Consider the following 20,684-nt stretch of genomic DNA (forward strand, 5'->3'; position numbering starts at 1 on the left):
TTGATTAAATAAGCAAGTAAACAAAACTATTATATTGGCCAGCCACATTGGCAGGTAAGCTAAAGGCAGAACTCTTCCTTCATCCTGCACCTTAGAATTTAGAGCAGAAGATAGATGTGGAATAGAATGAAATGTGTGTCCAATACTCATTGCTTTTGGATACAGTGTTACCAATCTAGCCTGAGTATTTATAAGAATCCCCTGAAGATGTGATATTTGAGACTTATAAATGGGCAGAACTTAGGCAAAGGAGTGAAGGAGGAAAACAGGCCAAAGAAAGAGCAAGGCAAAGGTTCTGAGGCAAATAAGAATAGGCATGCCCAAGAGACAGAAAGAAGTCTACCCTGGCTGGTGCAGAGACAGCAAAGTGTGAGTGGAAAGAAATACAATAAGCAGATGCAGATAGGTCACTGTCCAAAACAAAATGTGGAATGGAAATCACAAACTGTTGTGATTCTTTCAAAATTAGCAAAGAGTGGAGTGTGGCACTCTTTGATTGTAACTCCAACTAAACCCACTCTTTCTCCTGTTTTCATCTTCTGGAAAGCTGTTGCTAAGTCTCCCCATCCTACTTACACCAAAATTGTGCCAGGGCTATGGGCAATGAGGTGTTTGGAAAGTTGCAGTGGAGAGCATCCTTTCTGAACACAAGTCACAGTCTCATTAGAAAACATCATTTTCATTACCCTATTTGCCTCTTGCTTCCACTGTCTGGCTGACCTGGAGATCCAAGGACCATCTTACAAAATGAAAATCATTTTCTGATCATAGTGATGAAGGTAAGAAGAGCCTGGGATGAGGGGATGGAGGGTCAGACTGTAAATTACTGTTTTTCTGTCAATATCACTCGCACTGTGCACTGCACAGGCTGTGTGTCCATAGGCAGATGCCTTATCTGGGTTTTTGACAATAGGTATCACTAAGCTGTTTTGCCAGAACTGAACTGTCTATACTGTACTTACTTTAGTGTGAGAAAAATTAAGTCACCAAATTGGGATTTTTCTGGTAATTGCTGTTGATTACATTTCTAAATATCAAAATATCTAGTTCAGTGATTTATGGGTTAAATATCTTTGCCAAAGACCTTTAAAATCTCTCAGCAAAAAAGACTTTTGACAGGCTGTTCTTTCTGTCTGTGTAACTATATAATTTCTGTGCTGGAATACCACTTTCTCCCTAGGCAATGTCCTTCTAAACAGCTCAAATGTCATCTCCTCAGAAAGTCCTTCCCTGTTCCCTCCTGCAAAAAAATTAGTCATTTTCAAGGCTTTTAAGAATTCTGTGCACTGACACTTACCATATCTCCTACAATTCTTTGTTTAACTTCATTTTATTCATGATCTTGAGAGCACCACAAAGGTGCTAATGTTATATTTATTTACTACCCACAGTGCCTGGAATTTTGTATATAAACTTGTTTACTAATACTAGTAAATATTTGTTACTATTCAAAGTGTATTTATATTTTATTTTAACAAATACTTGTTCATTGCTTACTCTAGTATTTTAAATGCTTTACAAACACCTTAATATTCATAATCGTTCTTTGTCTAGGTACTCTTATCCCTATTTCACAGACAGAACTGAGGCCCAGAGCGAGCAAAAATAACATTACCAAAATCACAGATGTAGTAAATTACAGAACTTGGATTAGAACCTAGACAATGATGTTTTGCTTGAAGAAGAATGCCAGAATCAAATTTCGGAAGAGAGAAATTTAGAAATAATCTATTCTCTTTTCACATACGAAGGTATAATACGCAGACATATGATGACATAAGAGTGAGAAAATTAACTGGTCTAAGAGATGTTTGGCTCCCCAAACTGGCTTTGCATTAAAACCCCTTTACAAACTTTGTGATAACTTGGATTTCAGGGTTCACTGTCCAAATTTTCTTACTCGGTTGTTACAGACCTCTTAAAACTCTCCCCAGATTTAGTTAGGAAGACAGGTCTGTAGTACGTGTGTATCGTTCTGGGTTAGGAAATTATTGCTGGAGTAGGTCAGAAAAATAAAACCACTATAGCTCTCATGGGAATAAGATATTTAATACAGGCATTAGGTTTTCATGAGCGGGAGTCAAAAGGTCTGAAAGAGGTTAGCCAGAGAATAAAAGAAACAGCCCCTAGTGACTTCCTCCAGAAGCACTAGAGTGTGTGTAGCAAACAGAATTAATTCAGAAGTCTGAGAAACCATTGTGATTGTGTAACATGAGAGATTCTCTGCATCTAGGTGTCACAGACTTCAAAGAATAATGGCTTTCATTTTGTAACCAGCTTCCAAATGATATAGATATTCTCCTCACTGACAAACAATGACCCAGAATCATATATGCAGGTTAGGTGATTCTGGGAATGTAATTGCCACCTTTAGAAATGTAAATTGGTTGACAACCTATTTTCCTTCTATAATTTTTACCTCCTGGTGTTCACATCCTTGAATGATTTACTCGCTTCAAGTGTAGGCAGGAACTACTTGGTTCTTAATAATTAAATATGGCAAACATGTTGGAATGTGTGTGATTAAAGTTATATGATTACATAAGTCTCTAGTGCCTATCTTGCTGGAGTCTCCCTTTTTATTGGTTTTGAAGAAGCAAGCTTCTATGGATCCTATAGCTATGAGGAAATGAATGTAGCCAACAGTCACATCAAAGGGCAAGAGACCTTTCCCTATCTGAATCTCAAAATGAGTCCACAGTCTTAGCCAACACTTGGACTGAAACATCAGAAGATACCTTTTAGTGGATTCAATAAACCATGCCCATGACTCTGACTTGCAGATATGGTAAAATAATAAATGTGTGCCATTCTAAGCCACTGTAGATGCTGTCATTTGTTATGTTAGATAGCTAATATAACAGACAACTTGGTAGGAATCACCTAAAACAAGATTCAAATTACTAAAAACTAAAATGTGGGAACAAGTGGCAAGCCAGAGGTTAATTTGACAATGAAAAATGGTGCATTTTTTTTGGGACTAACAAAATAGTTGGTAAAATTTTGCCTGTTCTTAACCTAAAAGACACAATATAGATCAGGTGATCTTATGTCTTTGGTCTATGTGCCTTCGAGGCAACATTTACAACATGAGCTAATGTCAAACAAACTGCATTCTTTCTTAAGAAAGAAATAAGCTGCGGTGGGGGTGGGGGGAATTGTTTGCAAATAGAATTTGAAGACAATATATATAATTCAGAAATTGCAGTGTTGTAAAAAAAACTATTTCTCAATAAGTCCAAAGTGTAGCCATTATAGCATAGCCTCAGTTTTTAAAAGTAAAACAAGGGTGTGGCTTAAATAGCCTTTGTTAAGACTGGAAAAGATTTAAGAGGATATATAGTCTTCTTTCAATTGGAAAAAAAGAGCTTTTAAAAAACCCAAGGGTATGGTCCCACAAGAGCAATGATGGGCTCAAATTAACAAGATTCATGTCTCAAACACAACTTTAAATGTGGACTTGGCACATAGATTTGACTAGAAACAAATACTCAGAGAGCTCTATTTGAGACCGAAATATATGGGAGTTGTATTACTAAAACCTTGCTAGCTAACACAAAAATCAACAACAAAATAGCTATATATTTGAGATGCAAAAATACCTCTTGTTTTCACCAAAAAGTATTTGTTCTTCCACGCTTTCTTCAGAAGTAGATGTCCAAGATGATGAAACAGGAGGGAACTCACAGAAAGCAGAGCCAAATGCTATGGACCACAGCACACCAAGGAGGTGTTACCAGTGGCATAACTGGAGTCTAATGAAGGAAAATCACTTACTCCAGTGTGGGGCAAACGTAAAACATCTGTTGGTTAGTACTTCAGAATCATCTGTGAACATTGACTACTATATGCCCTGTAGCATTCTGCTTCTTGAATGGAAAAGTCTCTGTTCCATCATGTACATTGGGAGTGGGAAGCATATGGACGATCCAAAAGGATAATAGAAACCACTGTTCTTTAATTAATTAATTCATTCATTCAAAAGTGTGTGATCCTGTTCAGTACTTAGGAGTAAAGGACTGGGATGACGTGTATATTTGTATGCATCCAGGTATCCACATCTATGTCTATATTGAGAAGGATAGAATTTTGGTTGCTTAAGTGTTCATTCTTATCATTACATCTTCAATGTGTGGAACCACAATGGTTTGTGAGTAATAAGGAAAACATAGAGGTACAGACAACTATGAAGTTTAAAGTTATAAACCAAGAAACACACATGTTATGGTACCTGGAGCAACGTAAAACTGTTCTCATATATCTAGAAGTGAGTAGAAGAATAAGGATTCAATTTGCTCTGATTTCCGTGGTTAATATTGTTAGTGTACTTCCTGAACAGAGAAAAAAATTCTATCTCTTCTTGTCATGTTGACAGCTTTTGCTACATAAATAGATAGTTATGTAGGCAGATACCAAGGTGTGAACATCCCCCATGCATTTTAATTGGTTGTGAGACTTGGAAGAGTGGGATTGAGCATGTAAATGGTAAGCGTGCCCATCAAATAAAGTCCAAATACCTACTTTAAGTCAGCAAAATGAGCACTGGAGAGTTAAAAGTGGGACCAGATTGTCTATCAGTAATGAGCTCATAGGTCCCAGGAGTGGCCCTAACGGGAGGTATTTTGTGACTTTTAGAGAAAAACATCTCTGCACATTTCTTTTTTCTCTACAATTATCCTTGAAAAGAACTGCTTTAAAAAACAAATTGTGGAGCTCAAGGTTTCTGAGGGACCACAGACATAGATAGCTCTTTCATTTGTTTTTCATTAGATTTCTTCTCTCATTTTTTAGTACTTGTAAAATATTAACTGATTCACTGTTATATTCATTTAACAAATATTTTCTTAGTATTTGCAATGCTATAGTCTCAAAGTAAATGACCAGAAATGGTCACTGCTATTCTGAAGCTTATATTTGAAATGGCAGTAAATAAGCATTAAAACTAGACATTCATGAAAGGATTATAAATTGTGATATTTTATGATACAGAGACCAAAGAAGTCCTCACCAAAAAGGTTAAATTTAATCCAAAACCTGAAGAAGAAAAGAGCTTTCCATGAGCATATGGAAGACTGAGCATTTCAGCAGAAAGACAAGCATGGGCAAAAAAGTAGAGAGAAAGTAGAAAAAAGTGTGAAGAAGAGCAAGGAGAACGATGCTGAAGGAGACATGTGGTAGGAAATAGATTTAGGGTGACAGGTAGGGACCAGGTCAAAGGAAACCCGGTAGGCAATAGAAAAGGCATTTTCTTTGATAGACAGTGTTTAATTGGTTGGGTGTCAAAGTAATTGCTTTATATTTTAAAGTGGTTTGGCCAATATGTGAACAGTAGATTGGAGGGCCAAGAAGAGAAGAAGGAAACAAGTTCAAAGGCTGCTTGCTGAAAGATTTTCAGATGAAGAGGGCTGGTGATCATGTTCAACTAAAACTATCAAGGAGAGATTTGATTGATGCCAGGTATGCTTTGGAGGCAATTCTGGTGGGACATATTAAGTCAAGGAGAAATAGGGAGAGGAAGAAGAAACAAAGATGCTGCATGGATTTTTGGTTTGTAAAATGTAGTGAAATGGAAATTATGATCATTGGAATTCAAGAGCTCCTTTTAAAGATGTGTGTGACACATCTAGGTATTGAAGTGAAATAGAGGTGTATACCTCATGGGCACTCCAAGAAGAAGGCTGGGCTAGAGTTATAAATGTTGTAGAGATCAGTGTAAGCAGATATTTAAAGCATGGGCTTGTGGAGACTGTCAATTGAGAAAGTAGAAAGAAAAGAAAGGAAAGACCATCAGAGTCAGAACAATAAAAGTTTGAAAATAGGATGAGAATTCAGCAGTGGAGATATTATGTTTAGGACAGGAAGGAGAGACATGTGGTGTGAGTATACACACTCCTTTAAGTGAGAATGAACTCATGGAGGCAAGTTTCTGCATTTATAGGGCAGATAGAGTAAAAGTAAAATTGTCATCTTAACTACATATTCTAGCCCCTCAAATTAACTGTCTGATGTCTTAACTTGGCACTCAATGTCCTCAACAATCTTGATATGACCTTTCCCTTTATATCTATGTGAAAAATGCTCTCTTCTCAAGCCTTTCTATTCTGTTATCTAAGCCATTCATCAGCCTAGAAGGCATGGCTTGTCATAGGTTGACCACAAAATTTATGGACCAAATTAGGACTCTTCTGAGAGTAAAAAGGGAGTTAGAAATAATTAAAACAGGCATAAACCTGGATGCTTGAGGCATACACATAAGCCTTTGGCAATATTTACATCAAATACTTGTTTTTTCAGTTTCCTCTTCATTTGCCTCTCCATGGTCCATTTCTTTTCCAAGTGGTACCTCAAACCCTAAGGGTTTAGTTTTCCTCTTCTGGATTATGGCAAGTTATTTTAAGCATCCCAACTGTGCCAGTGATCTCTGAGCATTGACCAATATTTTATTAGTTTCTGAATTTCTTCCTAATGAAGGAACCTAACACAACTACTAAAAATCAAGTGGCTTATAACCAAATCCATGCTAATAAATTATCTAATAAATTAATTCAATAACTATATAATTTCTCTTTTTAAAGCAACCAGAATCTGCTTTACAAGGAGGATGCTTAGACACAATGGGTTTCACTCAAGAGGTGAATCACTGTGAAACATCTGGTCATTGAGAAAGGTAGAGGATAGTTTTGATATTGCAGGACTTATGTTCCATTATTGCTACTGTAGAGTTCGATGCCTATTGAATAACCCTGTAGCTCCAGTCTTGAACTACATAAATGTTAGGTGGGACATTTCAAGTATCAAATTAATCCTGCAAACAATATATCTTTAAGTACATTGAAATCAAATTATATTCTTTCCAGAAAACTGGATTCCTTTGTTATTACTGAATGTATTTCTGTATTTCTATTCCATAAGGAAACCAGGAGAGGCAACAAGGTCCACTCCCACAATAAAGGTCTAACCTTCCATCATAAGATGCATAATTGCTTCTTCTTTTCCTGTCCCATTCCACTGTGTGCTTCTCATGGCTAACAATTCTATGCTGTTCCTTTATGTGGTGCTAATGAAGCCAAAAACTAATGTTAAAATAATTAGTCTGAAAGCAGCCTAAACAATTTAATTCTCTTCCCTTGTGTTCTTGGTTTGCCCAGAACCTTCTCCTAAAAATTTTTGATTTTGACTTATTTTTCTTGCTGGGACATCTGACACTTTTCTTTTATTGTCATTTTTTTCTATACTTATTCTGTTTCCCTCCCACTGAGGGATAAAACTTTCTTACAGTTCAGGAAAAAAAAATCCAGTGAGGGTTCTAGAGTTAAAAATCTTTAAGCCTCAATGATGATGGCTTAGATTTGGGGTTAGACTATAACTCTAATCTATAGAAGTGGGCTTGTGCATCATGTAGATGTCATAAAACATTTGTATTTTCTAACATTTCTCTAAACGACATGCTAAGTGATTAGACAAAACATATTTGGTTGTTGTCAATAACTTTCTGAAATAGTGTAAGTTTTAAAATAATGTGTAGGAAAAATGTAGAAATAATTAGATAGTTTATAGAATAGGTCTGGAAAGAATCACTAATAATTCCCTTTGTCACTGGTGACTCTTCTGAATTTCTGGTTTTGAAATATCTGTCTCTGTTTGGACTGAGAAAATAAATTGAAGCAGTGTCAATTGTCCACTAGTTCCTTCCTGTCTGTCTTTGGTCTAGTTACAGTATCTGGGACCATGCTAAATAGGGATGTGTTACTAGGAAGAATGTTCACAAATCAAAAAAAAGAAAAGCTGACTCTAGGATGTTTTAATAAGTATGGTGAAAACTCAGCTTAAGTAATGACCCAATACTGAATAGCACATTATGTAAATGGAACTGCATGATTTTGAGAAGTAGAGAAAATAGAACTTTGGGAAATATGCATCTTCATTTGAGAAGGTCTCAGAAATGCTGTGGTTACATCTTGAAGAGAAAATTTAGAACCAGACAAAAAAGCTCCATGTGAATTTGGTTATGAAGGACAATGAGCAGCCAGCAAGTCATCCTTCTTCTGTCAGTAAAAACTAAAGAATAAATGTGTGATTATAAAAGTAAAATTAAGATGAGAACATTTAATGTAAGTTCAGAAGTGGACCAGGATCTTAAAAAAATGAATTATAATTCTAGATTTAGAAATGTAAGTCCTCCCTCTAAGTCACACATTTTTGGCACACAATTGAGTTCAGAGGTTAAAAACAAAACAAACAAAACCCATAAAAATAATACCTCTGTATATATGGCTTTTAGAAAATTTTTTCTGGAGCAGAGGTCTATAACTGTTTTCAGATTCTCAAAGAATCTTCATGATGTGGAAAAGGTTTGAGTCTATTTGTTTCTTATAGATGACCATATATATAAAATTGTTTGGCAACTAGATTAATAAGGTTTAGAACACCTTTTCTTTCAGTCCAACCCCCTTACTGCCTTAAAAACAAACTGATTTAGAGACAGAGCTCCTATTCTTCCACTTCTAAGTGATAGTCAACTAAGTTATACTGGTGTTGGGGCAATTATGTAAGGTACAATTAATCTGGAGTAAGAAAAAATTAGTAGCTATATGCAACTGACTTTGAAGATCTCCCAACTAGGGCTTCTAAAAGCTCTCTGCAGTCTGGTATGCCCTGAGTCATTCTTTCTTTACTCTTCATTGGCAATGACAACAGACACAAAGCAATGGCATTTTCTTACACTCTGTCTTCACAGTGTTAACACAGGACTATTGATGGATTCAGGCACATAAACTAGCTACAATGGAATTGAATCTACATTTTGTCCATTAGCAAATGTTTTCTCTGGAAAACATACTGATTAAAAAATAACCGTCTCTGTACCTTCTTTTTCCCATGCACAATGCCTTAGGGAGAGTCTTTACCAATCAGTCATTTAAATTCTCGTGTTCAGAACCTTTTGATGAAGGAGAACTCTGCATTGCATTTTTATCCTGCCACATGTTATGGTACACATACTCTTGTTTTATAAATGTTTATTAAAACTGTCAGTTACTAGATATTGAGAATGGCATTTCTATTCTTTACTCCTTAGTGACTCACAGAAACTTATCTTTTGACTCATCCTTACACTAAAGTGTTTTCACACATTACAAAAAGTTCTAGAAATAAAAATGTAGCCTATTTGCATTCTTTCTAAAATTAGTACAAGAAGTAGGTACAATAAAATGAGATGTTCTGTATCAGCACTCTCCAGATGGTGAAGAAAAACAAGGTAAGACACACACGCCCTCCTTCTCACTGTCTCTCCTGAATATGTGATATGATACCGAACCCTGACCTGAAAGATGAGATATTTCACAAGCCTTTTAAATGTGTTGAAACAGAAATTAAGTAAAAAAATACTAATTTGAATCATTCTTTATTTTGGAAAATATTTCAGGTTTTATCTTTCTGTGGCAAACTAGGCCCATTTACTTCAATGACTTCCTAAAGGAGAATAAAACGTAAACTTTGTGTTGAAGACACCCTCTCTTTTTAAACCTCAGGTCAGTAAATGCAGCTGCTTTCCTGATAGTCACATTTACTTAAAGTGACCTTTTAACAGTGCGAACAAAAATTACATCACTTGCTTAAAGTCATTCTTTAGCTTTTGATTTTTATTTTTTAGATAAAAACTCATGCCTATGGCTTACGACACCTGCTTTGCTCTGGTCTTAGCTGTTCTCTCTACTCCCTTTGTGGCAAAGACTGTAGATAATGAGCCTTTTGAACGTAAGATGAAGACCATTTCTCATTTTCCCTTGCAGCTAAGTTGGGGACAAATGAACCTTCTTAGTCAATGGCACGTGAGTGGGCTCGTGCAGTACTAACATTTCCTACGGAATGTCTCCTGTCACTGAGAGGAGAAAGACTCTGGAAGAACAAAGCCACCCAATGCAAAGAGTCTGCATGCCTGAGTCAACAGCTGGAGGAGAGCCACCCTGGAAAGACATCTGAGCTTTTTGCACAGCCACAGGAAATAAGTTTCGTTGTGTTAAGGTATTGAGACATAGTGTTACTTGTTAATGTGTTTAGTATTTTTTAAAATCCTGACTCATTTATTTATTAAATGTTATTCAGAAGATTTTTTTTTAATTTAGTGTTTTTGACTGTGTCAAGCTCTTCCATGCTATAGACCATTTGCACATATTATTCCCATCACTAGGAATGCTCATTTGTCTGCTGCTTATCTGATGAATTTCTGTTCCTTTTCTAGATATCAGTTTAAATCTATAATCTGTATTAGGTATTCCTAATATTCTCAGAAAATCTGTTTTTTTTTTTTTCATAGAACACATTGAAATTTGCTTTATATTGAAACAGCAGACTGTAAGACCTATTTTATTTGGGTTAGCCTACCTGGTGAAAATCTGCTGATATCAGAGTTTTCAACCTTGAATTAATTTCTCACAGAGAAATCGAGGGAGATAGTCATTGATTCAACTACAGTAGGGGGTCAAGTCTCAGAGATAAAGAAGCACTTGCAGTTGATAAAAACAAAGGCTGAAGTCTCCTGGGGTCCTTTGCCTTAGAGATTTGAAAATGATGCATCCTTATTTATGAATGAAGACGTCTTCATATCAAAGCTATACCTATTCTGTATTTTGTCCTCATGAAAGGGTACAATATAGTTTTTAAGAAGTCCAGTTAAGACGATCAGAGTTCTGTGAAATAGCAATACAGATTAAATGCTTATAATAGAAAAAAAATCTGCATTTAACCAACCAGAATAATTTTCACATAGACAAGCAACTTTAATCCCTTCATTATGTGGGATATATAATCTCTTTCTGTAAGAACACTCAGGGTTTATAAAAATAACATGCTAGGTCACTTGGTAAGTTTTTTTTCTAAAGCACAATATAAGCATGAGAATTTTTTTTTTTTCTGAAAATGGTACCATTGCCTTGAATTTTTAAAGTTCCTGCAGAGGGAAACCAGGATCAGGCCTTCCCCAAGTAGCGCAGCATTTTAAAATAAGCAGACTGCCAATCCCACATATAAGCCTCAGGTTCAAGCCTAATTTATCCATCTCCTTTGAGGAGCATGATGTCTGTTTGAGGTGACTTTCCCCATGGGAGTTCTTCTTAGCCATGGAATTCCTTTTAAGAAATGGATTCTATGACTTTTTCCTGATTTTTTTTTGCCTTAATGGAAAAGAAAACTTGGTTTACCATCTCATCATAGGTGTTTTCCTTTTATGAATTGAGGTTTTATTGAGACCATGGATTTTATGTGATGAATTCAGGGGACATGTGGGAAGTTTTCCTTTCTGAATGGGGTAAGGTGTAAAGCCTGTAAGCCAAAGTTAAAGGGAAAGTCTTTACGGTCATGTATAATCCAAGTGTGGCCACCCATCTGCTAAGGGGAACCCTGTTCCTAGCGACTAAATCCTCATGCAAAGCTTACAATACACAGTAATTCATAATCTGAATGTGATTTTCCTGAAATTTAAAGAAAATTACCCAGAAGAGAACATTCTCTGACTAGACTGAAAGATTTTGAAGGTAAGCAGAACTTTCCTTTGTATATCTACATACACAGAAGCTTAAGTCAGTTCACATAAGCCTCCAGAGGCAGGGCATGCATATAAAAGAATGGTCCCTTCTTCAAGGGCTGATTGCAAATTATGTTCTAGCAAACATAATTGTTTACTTGGTCAATATGATAACATAGTCTTCTAATCATTCATTTGTTTATTCTCTCATGCAAGAAATATGTATTGAGTGATTCAAAGTACTGCTTTAGGTATTGTGAATAAAAAAATTGTACAAAACAGATAAAACCCCTTGAAATCCTAAATCTAGTGATCTAGCAGACAAAGACCAACAATAATAAAATAGAATGATTAAATTGTCTATTAAGTTAGAAAGAAATCAGAGCTATAGATAAAAATAAAGAGAGCAATAATAGAGGCTTGTTAGGGGAATTCTTTGTGAAAATTTAAATATCATGAACAGAAGATGAGACATTAAATGATATAACATAGTATAATTGAGAGAGGTAAGGGAGGTAAGGTATAGGTACTATGGAAATACAAATCTAGTTAAAGGGAGCAGGATGTGTAAAAGCCCTGAGATCAGGAGCAACATTTCTGAAAAGAATTCATGAGTATATTTTCCCTCCCACACACAGTTTTACAAACAGAGAGACAGCAGGAGGCTGAATTCATCCTTCTATTGGAAACTTACTGTCATTGTGATGTACCCATTCCCATGATATGACATTACTCCATTCATGAGGACAGAGACCTTATGACCTCAACAGCAACACTTTACCTTTGGAGATTAAATTTCTAACACATGAACTTTGGGGAGCACATGAAAGTCAGAGTACCCATGATATATTTTTTGTTTATCTTTAGATGGTCATTCAGATTATATCCCTTTTTTATGGTTAAGCTATGTCTTGTTACCGCACGTAGGCCAGAGATTCACTAGTGTTTGTCAGAAAATTTCTTATATGCCTCCTCAAAGTCTTTTTGAGAAAATCTCACTTTTACCTTTGGTATTTTATGAATTCCACCTGCTACCAAGGTCAACATGCTGTCACTTAAAGTTGATTAAAGTTTATTATTTAAAGCTTTGATTTTAAATAAAAATATCTAAAACACTGATTTATTTTTAAATATAGAATGTTGACATCATCCTTTTTGATCATGTTGATAAAGACCCAATTTATATGTTCTTTTGTATGAAAAAATATATTTTCCCTTGCTATGGATTTATGGTCAATTTTATTCTTTCATTTCTGTTTTTGTTTTTATTAAAGTTCCATTTGTCTTTTAAATTTTATTTTTGTCTTCAAACAAATTGTTTAAACATTTTCATCAGTAATAAATAATTTCTATATCATCAAGTTTTTATCTTAGAAAATGACCTTAAAACTTCTTGTGATTTTCTTCTACTCAATTCAATTGTGATCTTTACAGAAAATGAGCATTTTCAGAAATATTCAGATTTCAAAAGCTTGTGAAGAAATAGCAGTTTCTTTTACTTTTTGTGACTGAAAGATGCTGCCTTTGTTGCAGGTAATTTAAATCACAAACACCTACAGTGTTTAAATTTTTTTCTGCATAGCAGTGTGTATTTTAAAACTATTTATGGAATTCAATTTCATTTCTGGGATTGTGAGCATAAATTGATGGACAAAATGCCAGAAGGAGAAGTGTGTTTAAGATGATAAAATATAAGGGAACAATGAACCAAAACCAGCGGACTCAAAACGTTGGATTATTCTATCTTGAATTAAGTAACAAGTAAATCACTCAGGCAGATTTTATCTTTAGCTATTATGTCCTCCCAGCTCCCCCAGGATGAGATGAGATGTCCATTATGCTAAGGCAAAGCCATTCATATGTTTAAGCAAAAATCAACTCTTCCTTATTCTTCTTTGGTATAGTCAAAGCTAACATTATTCCTCAATTTGCTTATTTGGGGATCTAGAGAAAAAAAAATCTACTCATCCTCACGCTCATATTCAATTTATATGTGCAGTTTTCCCAATCTTCCAATCTGTCTTTTTATTAAAAATCTCAGTTGCTATTCCCTAGACACTCTCCATGTCTCATACATGTTTATTTTAGCATATGGAATCAAGTTTTATGTACTCCCTTAGAAGAGGAATAATGTGTAGTGTAAGAAAGATTATCTAACTCCCCGGCTTGAGAGTTCTTTGTATTATCATGTCTATACCACTTTTCCTTGGATTTCTGAAGGCAATGTCCAGTTATTCATTCTTTAAAGTTTTGCTTTTAAAAATATTGTAATTCTTTTTAGTACAACTAGAAACATTCTTAATTTTTAAAAATGTCTAGCCCTAGTGATTAGTAACTAGGTCATTGAATAAACAAATTACCCTTTTTAACCATTTTAGTCTAAACTATCAATGGTTCAGCCAGCTTATTTGGACGAAATACTATAAAATTTTACCACTAAGTAGCCCAAATCTTAATCCAGAAAACTGGCTTACTGGAACTAAAATGTAGCTAAAAACCTCTAAATTAAATTGTCTATTGTACATATGCATAAATACATATTTGCATATATATAGACAAGCACATATATATACACATAAATAATAATTCATAAATAAATATTTTTAAATGACATAATACTATTAGTAGAATTTTTGTATCTTGCTTTTCATGAGATCTGTTCTTGATGAAGTTTGCAATTAATCTCATAGTTATAAAATCCATTAACATTTGAATAGCGATAACACCAAACAGTGTGCTGAATAAGTATTCCAAATGATAACAATTGTATTACTTAGCTACTGCTATGGTCTGAATGTGAGGATGTGATTGAGGTGCCCCCAAAGGTTCATGTATTAGAAGCCTGGTTGCCAGTGTGGCAGCGAGAGGTGGGGTGGAAGCTGTAAGAGGTGGGATCCAGTGGAAAGTCACTAGGTCATTGGGTCTGCTGCTGTTAAAGAAGCTCTTGTGGGATCCCTGAGTTCTCACGAGAGCCTGTTATAAGTGTGAGCCTGACCTCTAAGTCTGTGTGCTCCCAACATGAGCCTTGTCATTTGCCATGAGACTCTTGCCAGAACTGATGCTATGCTGTTTGAACATGCATCCTCCAAAACTGTGAGTTAAATAAATTTATTTTTCTTTTCGTCTATCCTGAATCAGGTGTTTCATTATGACAATGTCGAATAAAATTTAACTATCTAGAAATGTGGAGGTAGCTTTGGGATTGGTTACCTGGCAAAGGCTGGAAGAGTTTGGAGAGGAAGTTTAGCAAAAACCTTCAATGCTGTATATGGAGAATTATGGGAAAGTCTAGTGAGGACAGAGCAGAAGTCTGTAAGATTAGGGAATGCTAGAATGTTTTCAATTGGCTAAGTGATGGCCATCAGAATGATGATGGGAATGTGGACAATAGAGGCCACTTGATAGAATACTGAATTTATAAAAGATGGATGAATTTACCAGTCAGAAGAGATCTCTAACCAATGAAACCTTCAAGTTATTGGTTGCTTTTATTTTAATTTGCAATGATACTCAGGAACAAAAGGAGGCGGAATGGAAAGATTTGACAAATTGATACCTGGTCAGAGAAAGAGCAAAACAAAAAAGTGTTTGGGAGGCAAGAGTGTGATCAAGCTGCTTGCTAAAGAGATTAGCACCCATGAAAGGGAATCTAGTCCACTTCTTAGTGGACAAAATAATGAGAAACAAGCCTCAAATATCTTAAGAATCTTTGAGGCTGAGACCTCTCAAGGCAAAATTAGTTCAAGGAACTTGCCTGGGGCACTCCCCACAAGCTTGGGTTGCGTTTCTCTGTGTTCAACCAATGAAGTACTCCAAGTGGCAGTTATGGTTCAAGTATGCTCATATGCAACTCACACCAATGGCAGACCTTGGCATCCATGTGACACTTGCTTCATAGGAGTGTCTCGTAACTCCTATGAGTTACTTCAGCATAACTCAAAAGTTACGAGATCAAGGACCCTTCCACCGGGATTTGAAAGGAAAGTCTGGTAGTCCAGGCAGAAGCTTGCTAGGATGCTGGAGCCCCTAGAGAGTGCCAATGATGTGATGCCTAGTAAAGCTGCAGGAGACTGTGGATAGCTACAGTGACCAGCAGCATGCCATGCTAGCTTGGAAAGTTGTCAACATCAGTGTGCTGCCTGAGAGAGCAACTCTGAGGGCTTCAGAGAGCAAAGCTATAGAGGACAGGATGCTCAGGGTTTTGGGACCCTTCCCTTGCCACCATGTGCACAAAATGCTGAACTTAGAGCATCAAGATGTAATGTCCTCCCTGTTGAGTTTGGGCCTTACTTTGGAGGTAATTACTCCTTTCTATTTGCCTATTCCTCTGTTTGGGGATAGGAATGTTTATTTTGCCTGATATGCAATTGCATCTTGCAATTATGTAGGCTTTTAAAAAAAAAGTAGGGGATCAAAGCTGAAAGAATTCTCTTTGAGTATCAGAAGAGACTTTGGACTTGGACTTTTAAGTGGTATGGGACTTGGACTTTGTGACTCTTGGGGGTGCAATGAAAGCATTTTGTATTGTGAGACAGACAACAACCTCAAAGGCCTGGAGAAGAAAGCTATCATTTAGATATGGTTTGGGTGTCTCCAAAAGGTGCATGTGTTGAAAGCTTGGTCCTGCAGTATGATGGTAGGAAATGACATGGAAGCTTTAAGATGTGAGGCCTAGGGGAAAGTTCTTAGATCACTGGGAGTGCTAAGATGGACTTTATTTCTGGGAAATGCTTTATTTCTGGGAAAATCCTGAAAGCTTTAAAGACAAGCTGTCAATTTTCTCAGTGGTGTATAATGAAGTCACTAAATAGAAAAAGCAATTAGCTGAGACAGAATCTGGTAGAAGATGTGGAATAAGGAGAAGGTCAGGAGGGACTCCCCTGAGTGACTATGACAGATGGAAAGAATACATTTCATGTGGTGCTTTCCATTTTCACATATAGCTGAAATAGTTCATGTTTTAATATCACTTCCTTAATTATACCTCTTCAAATCATTTTTACCATGCTTGGAGCTGGGGTCTTTGGAGAGAAAATTTTTATGTATTTCTGCATGTTTGATAATCAGAGTCAGTAGCTGCCTTTTTTTCTTGAACTATTTATCAAGGATATTTGTCTAGTGAACTGTTTTAGAAAAGAGAGAAACCAAAGTTCAAGTTTGTTTATTCTCGAGTGTAATCAAGATAGTATTTCCCTCTGAGGAAAAGTTCAGGAAGGCTTAAGGTCTATTTAAAAAGTTTCAAGTTCCCTAAGGTTGAGCTTTCTCTTATATAGGTATTACCTTCCCCTCTTCCTGTTGCCCAGTGAGAATTGTGCCTTGGTTTTTAAAAAAAGCACGAAATGAATACACTATGGCTACTATTGTATAATAAATCACTGCTATGAGTTTCAAATTTTCTACTGTCTTTAATCTAGGAGTCTCATGTCCTCTACTGGGCTGGCATACTTGACACTATGACAGGCTAATTTGTTGGTTGCAAGTAAGTTAAGATCTTAGGTACTTGACTGTCTGTGACAGGGACCTCACACTAAGATACATTGAAAAGGAGTTTATTAAGTTTATATTGCCTAGAACTCTCATATTCTTTTAGAGGATCTCTATTGACATGACTACCCCTTCTTAATGGTGATTGCCTGAAGCAAAAGTGGATTGATACTCACAAACAGTAATATTTCACCAGTCATGGTGATTATGATGTGACCTAATGTGTCAAAGATAGTCTTACCTAATTTAATCCTCTATTTTGGGACACGCTTGAGAGATCATTCTTTAGTAGAAAGACCATGAATGGTTGTGGGTAGTGTTAAAGTACAGAATGTAACAGGTGGATGGCTAAGGAATGGGGAGGCATAGACCTGCAGTTTTAAAAGCCACGTTCTTTGATCAGTAAAGTTCTATTCTTAGACATCAGGAAAAACTGTTGATTTCTGAGCAGTAATATAGTTTCTAGGGCATGTGATTCTCCTTTCTTCTCCATGTATACTTATAATATCCCTCCCAGACTTAAGGAGACCAGAACATGCTTCTAATTCTTATAACTGGAAAGAGATGAGTTGGCAATTGTAAGGAAGATGATAACCTTCCTCAAATGAAGTCTGACGAATTTATCTGACACAAGATTAAACTAAACTATGCTTCTAGTATTTCTCGGGTGAAAAGATTTAGAAATTGTTATCTGAGAATCAGATGATGATCTGAGCACTCTCGGTTATACTGAGATGGTCTAAATAACTTTCTGATCTACAGTGTAATCACTATACTCTACAGGTTTGTGGGGGTAAGGTTTAAATTTTAAAACAATTAAAAAGTGCCATTTTACTGTACCTCAGACCCTTCCAGTTCAAAAAATTTCCTGATAAACATAGATTCTTTTTGCTAAATATAAGTTCAAAAACACTTCTTGGCCTTCCACTTTAATATTACATCAACCTAGAATCAGGTGGACACTTTGTTGGTTACAATGACTTGGAATAGGATTGTGGTCTTGAACCCATAAGCAGTCTTAAGTAGTGGACTTTATTTCTTGCTTGAGACCTGCCCAGTTCTGTTCTGCTGGAATTTCAGCAGGCATTTTCACTAGTGTAGCCGTGGTCTGTCTTGTTGGTTTAGTCAAGATCCTTGATGACTGGGCTTTCATCTTGGTTTTAGTGACATTGAAGATCTCCAGGTCTGTTTCTACCTGATATCAGGGTCAATCTGCCAACTCTGTAGTCATGCTGCCCTATGTTGGAGTAATCCTCTGGTTTTCTTCTCAACTCTTTTCAAGCTTCCATTTCCCCTCCAGGACATGCAGTAATTTCTAAGTCAATTCCAGACCACAGAAAAGCATAGCTCAGGCCTTCTCTTTTCCCATACCCCACGGACACCATGTGCATACTACTCCAGCTGCCCACAAAGGCAGAGAGTTACATTTTAGTGATCTTCTCCCATTTCCAAATATGAAGCCAAATATGTAGCTCCCAATTTCTCCCTAATATTCCTGAGACTTCTATTTGATAACTTTTTTCTTACTTTCCTACCTCTTGACCTCAAGTCTAACAACGTGATGATGCAGTTTTTGTAATAGAGTTGCTAGGATGCTTCTGAACTTTCAGTAGAATAGCAGAGACAGTGAGGCACAGTAATGAAAATATTAGCGTGGAGCTTGAGTTCTTGAGTTTAAATCTGTGATTTGCCATAGCCACATGACTTGGGTAAGCTATGTAATATCTCTACTTTAGTTTCCACATTTCCATAGCTATAGGGTGAAGGTGGTGTCAGATAGTTGTGAAGACTGAATGAGATAACATGTATGTAATATGAACTCAAAAAGTTCATGCACATGAAACTGCCGAATCTCAGTCATCTATTGGCATCATTTCTCTTCCTCTTTCTACCCAACATGTTCTATTTCTTCGGCAGCACTTGGGTTTGAGCTCAGGGCTTCACACTTGCTAGGCAGGCACTCTACCACTTGAGCCATTCCACCAGCTTACATGTTCTATTTCTGCTTATAAACAGTGTAACTTCATAATGTGTGGATTTCTCTCTAAGTAAATCTCTGGAACAAGTTGTCTTGCTCTAGCAATTATAACTACCCTATTGTTTTAGAAGAAAACTGTAATTTGAGATTCAAAAATGACCAATGTGCTTAATGTTTCACCTAATAACTACCCTTCCTCTGAAATCTTGAAAAAATACTGATTTAGCATGTATTCAGGAGTAGGGCGTGGTACTGCATGTCTATAATCCCAGTACTTGAGAGGAGACTGGAGGATTGAAGTTTGAGGCCAGTCTGAGCTACATAGCAAGATCTTAAGTCAAAAAACAAAACAACAACAAAACATGTCAAGAAGAAGTGAGAACTACAGATCAAATTAAATAAGAAATCCACAGATTAAATATTATCAGAAAGATACCTATTATATGTAGAACACATATTGGTAAATGCTGAATTAAACTTAACATTTGTACATATTAGATAGGCAGCTTGCATATTCTTTGTTCTACTTTTCTTTCTGTCTTTGGGGAAGGAACTTTTGACCCTACTTTTGCCCCCTGGGCTCACCTACCTTTTTATTTACTTATTTTTCTTTATTCATTTATTCACATGTGCATACATTGTTTGGACCATCTCTCCCCTTGCCCCCCACCCCACCCTCTCTTCCCGACCCTCCTCTCTTCAGGCGGAATCTGTTCTGCCCTTTTCTCCAATTTTGTTGAAGAGAAGGCATAAGCAATAATAAGAAAGACAAAGTGTTTTTGCTAGTTGAAATAAGGATAGCTATATAGAGAGATTCTTAGCATTTCTTCCATGCACAAGTGTATTACAACCCAAACTGATTCATCTCTACCAGACCACTTCACTACTTCCTGGTCACCTTCCCATAGTGGCCTCTGCCAGGTTAAGATTACTTTATTAGCTCCTCTACAGTGGGCACATCAAACATTTTCAGGTTTTAGGTTTCCTTCCCTTTACCTATTCCTCCTGTACATGTTCTCTTCTTAGTGTGTGACTCATATCTGGTAATATTACTGAATTTGTTTTAGGTCTAAAGTCCGCAAATGAGGGGAACATATGATTTTTGGTCTTTTGGGCCAGGCTAACCTCACTCAGAATGATGTTCTCCAATTCCATCCATTTACCAGTGAATGATAACATTTCATTCTTCTTCATGGCTGAGTAAAATTCCATTGTGTATAGATACCACATTTTCTTAATCCATTTGTCAGTAGTGTCACCCACCTTTTTTAAATCCTTCCCCAAGGAAGAAACAGTTGCTCCTTTAGCCATTAATCCACATTATATCAGTAGACTGGACGACAATAACTTAAATACAGAAAGAGATTCCAAATATAAGCACAAGCTGGGCACATGTGGCTTAGAAGCAGGCTCTGTCATGCTTGGATGCTGCTTCAGAATCTCTAACTGTGATTTACGAGTAACAAAAAGTGGATCCAGAGCCTGCTCTGCCCACATAGCCTCCACATTTGAGTGAGTAGGGAGTAGTTATCAAGCAAGGCTGCTGGTACAAAGAAGCCATTGCCAGAATGTTGGCAGAGCCCTAGAGCACAAAAGCAAGGAGCTAGGGAGGAAAGGAAGGACTTCATTCTTTACCAAGTGAGAGTCTTAATATAAAGACATATTGCTGAAAAAGGCTCATGACTGCTAGAATTTTAATAT

The 20,684-nt window shown here is 36.4% G+C and overlaps 1 long non-coding RNA gene across 1 annotated transcript; it reads left to right on the plus strand.

Annotated features, from left to right (window-relative positions):
- Positions 1 to 336: 336 nt before the first annotated feature.
- Positions 337 to 10,018, plus strand: LOC141410776 (uncharacterized). The gene is made up of 3 exons (XR_012435560.1): positions 337 to 779; positions 9,425 to 9,530; positions 9,792 to 10,018. It is a non-coding gene; the product is annotated as an uncharacterized lncRNA (long non-coding RNA).
- Positions 10,019 to 20,684: the final 10,666 nt, after the last annotated feature.

Source organism: Castor canadensis, chromosome 9 (assembly GCF_047511655.1).
Source record: "Castor canadensis chromosome 9, mCasCan1.hap1v2, whole genome shotgun sequence".
Classification (NCBI taxonomy): Eukaryota; Metazoa; Chordata; class Mammalia; order Rodentia; family Castoridae; genus Castor; species Castor canadensis.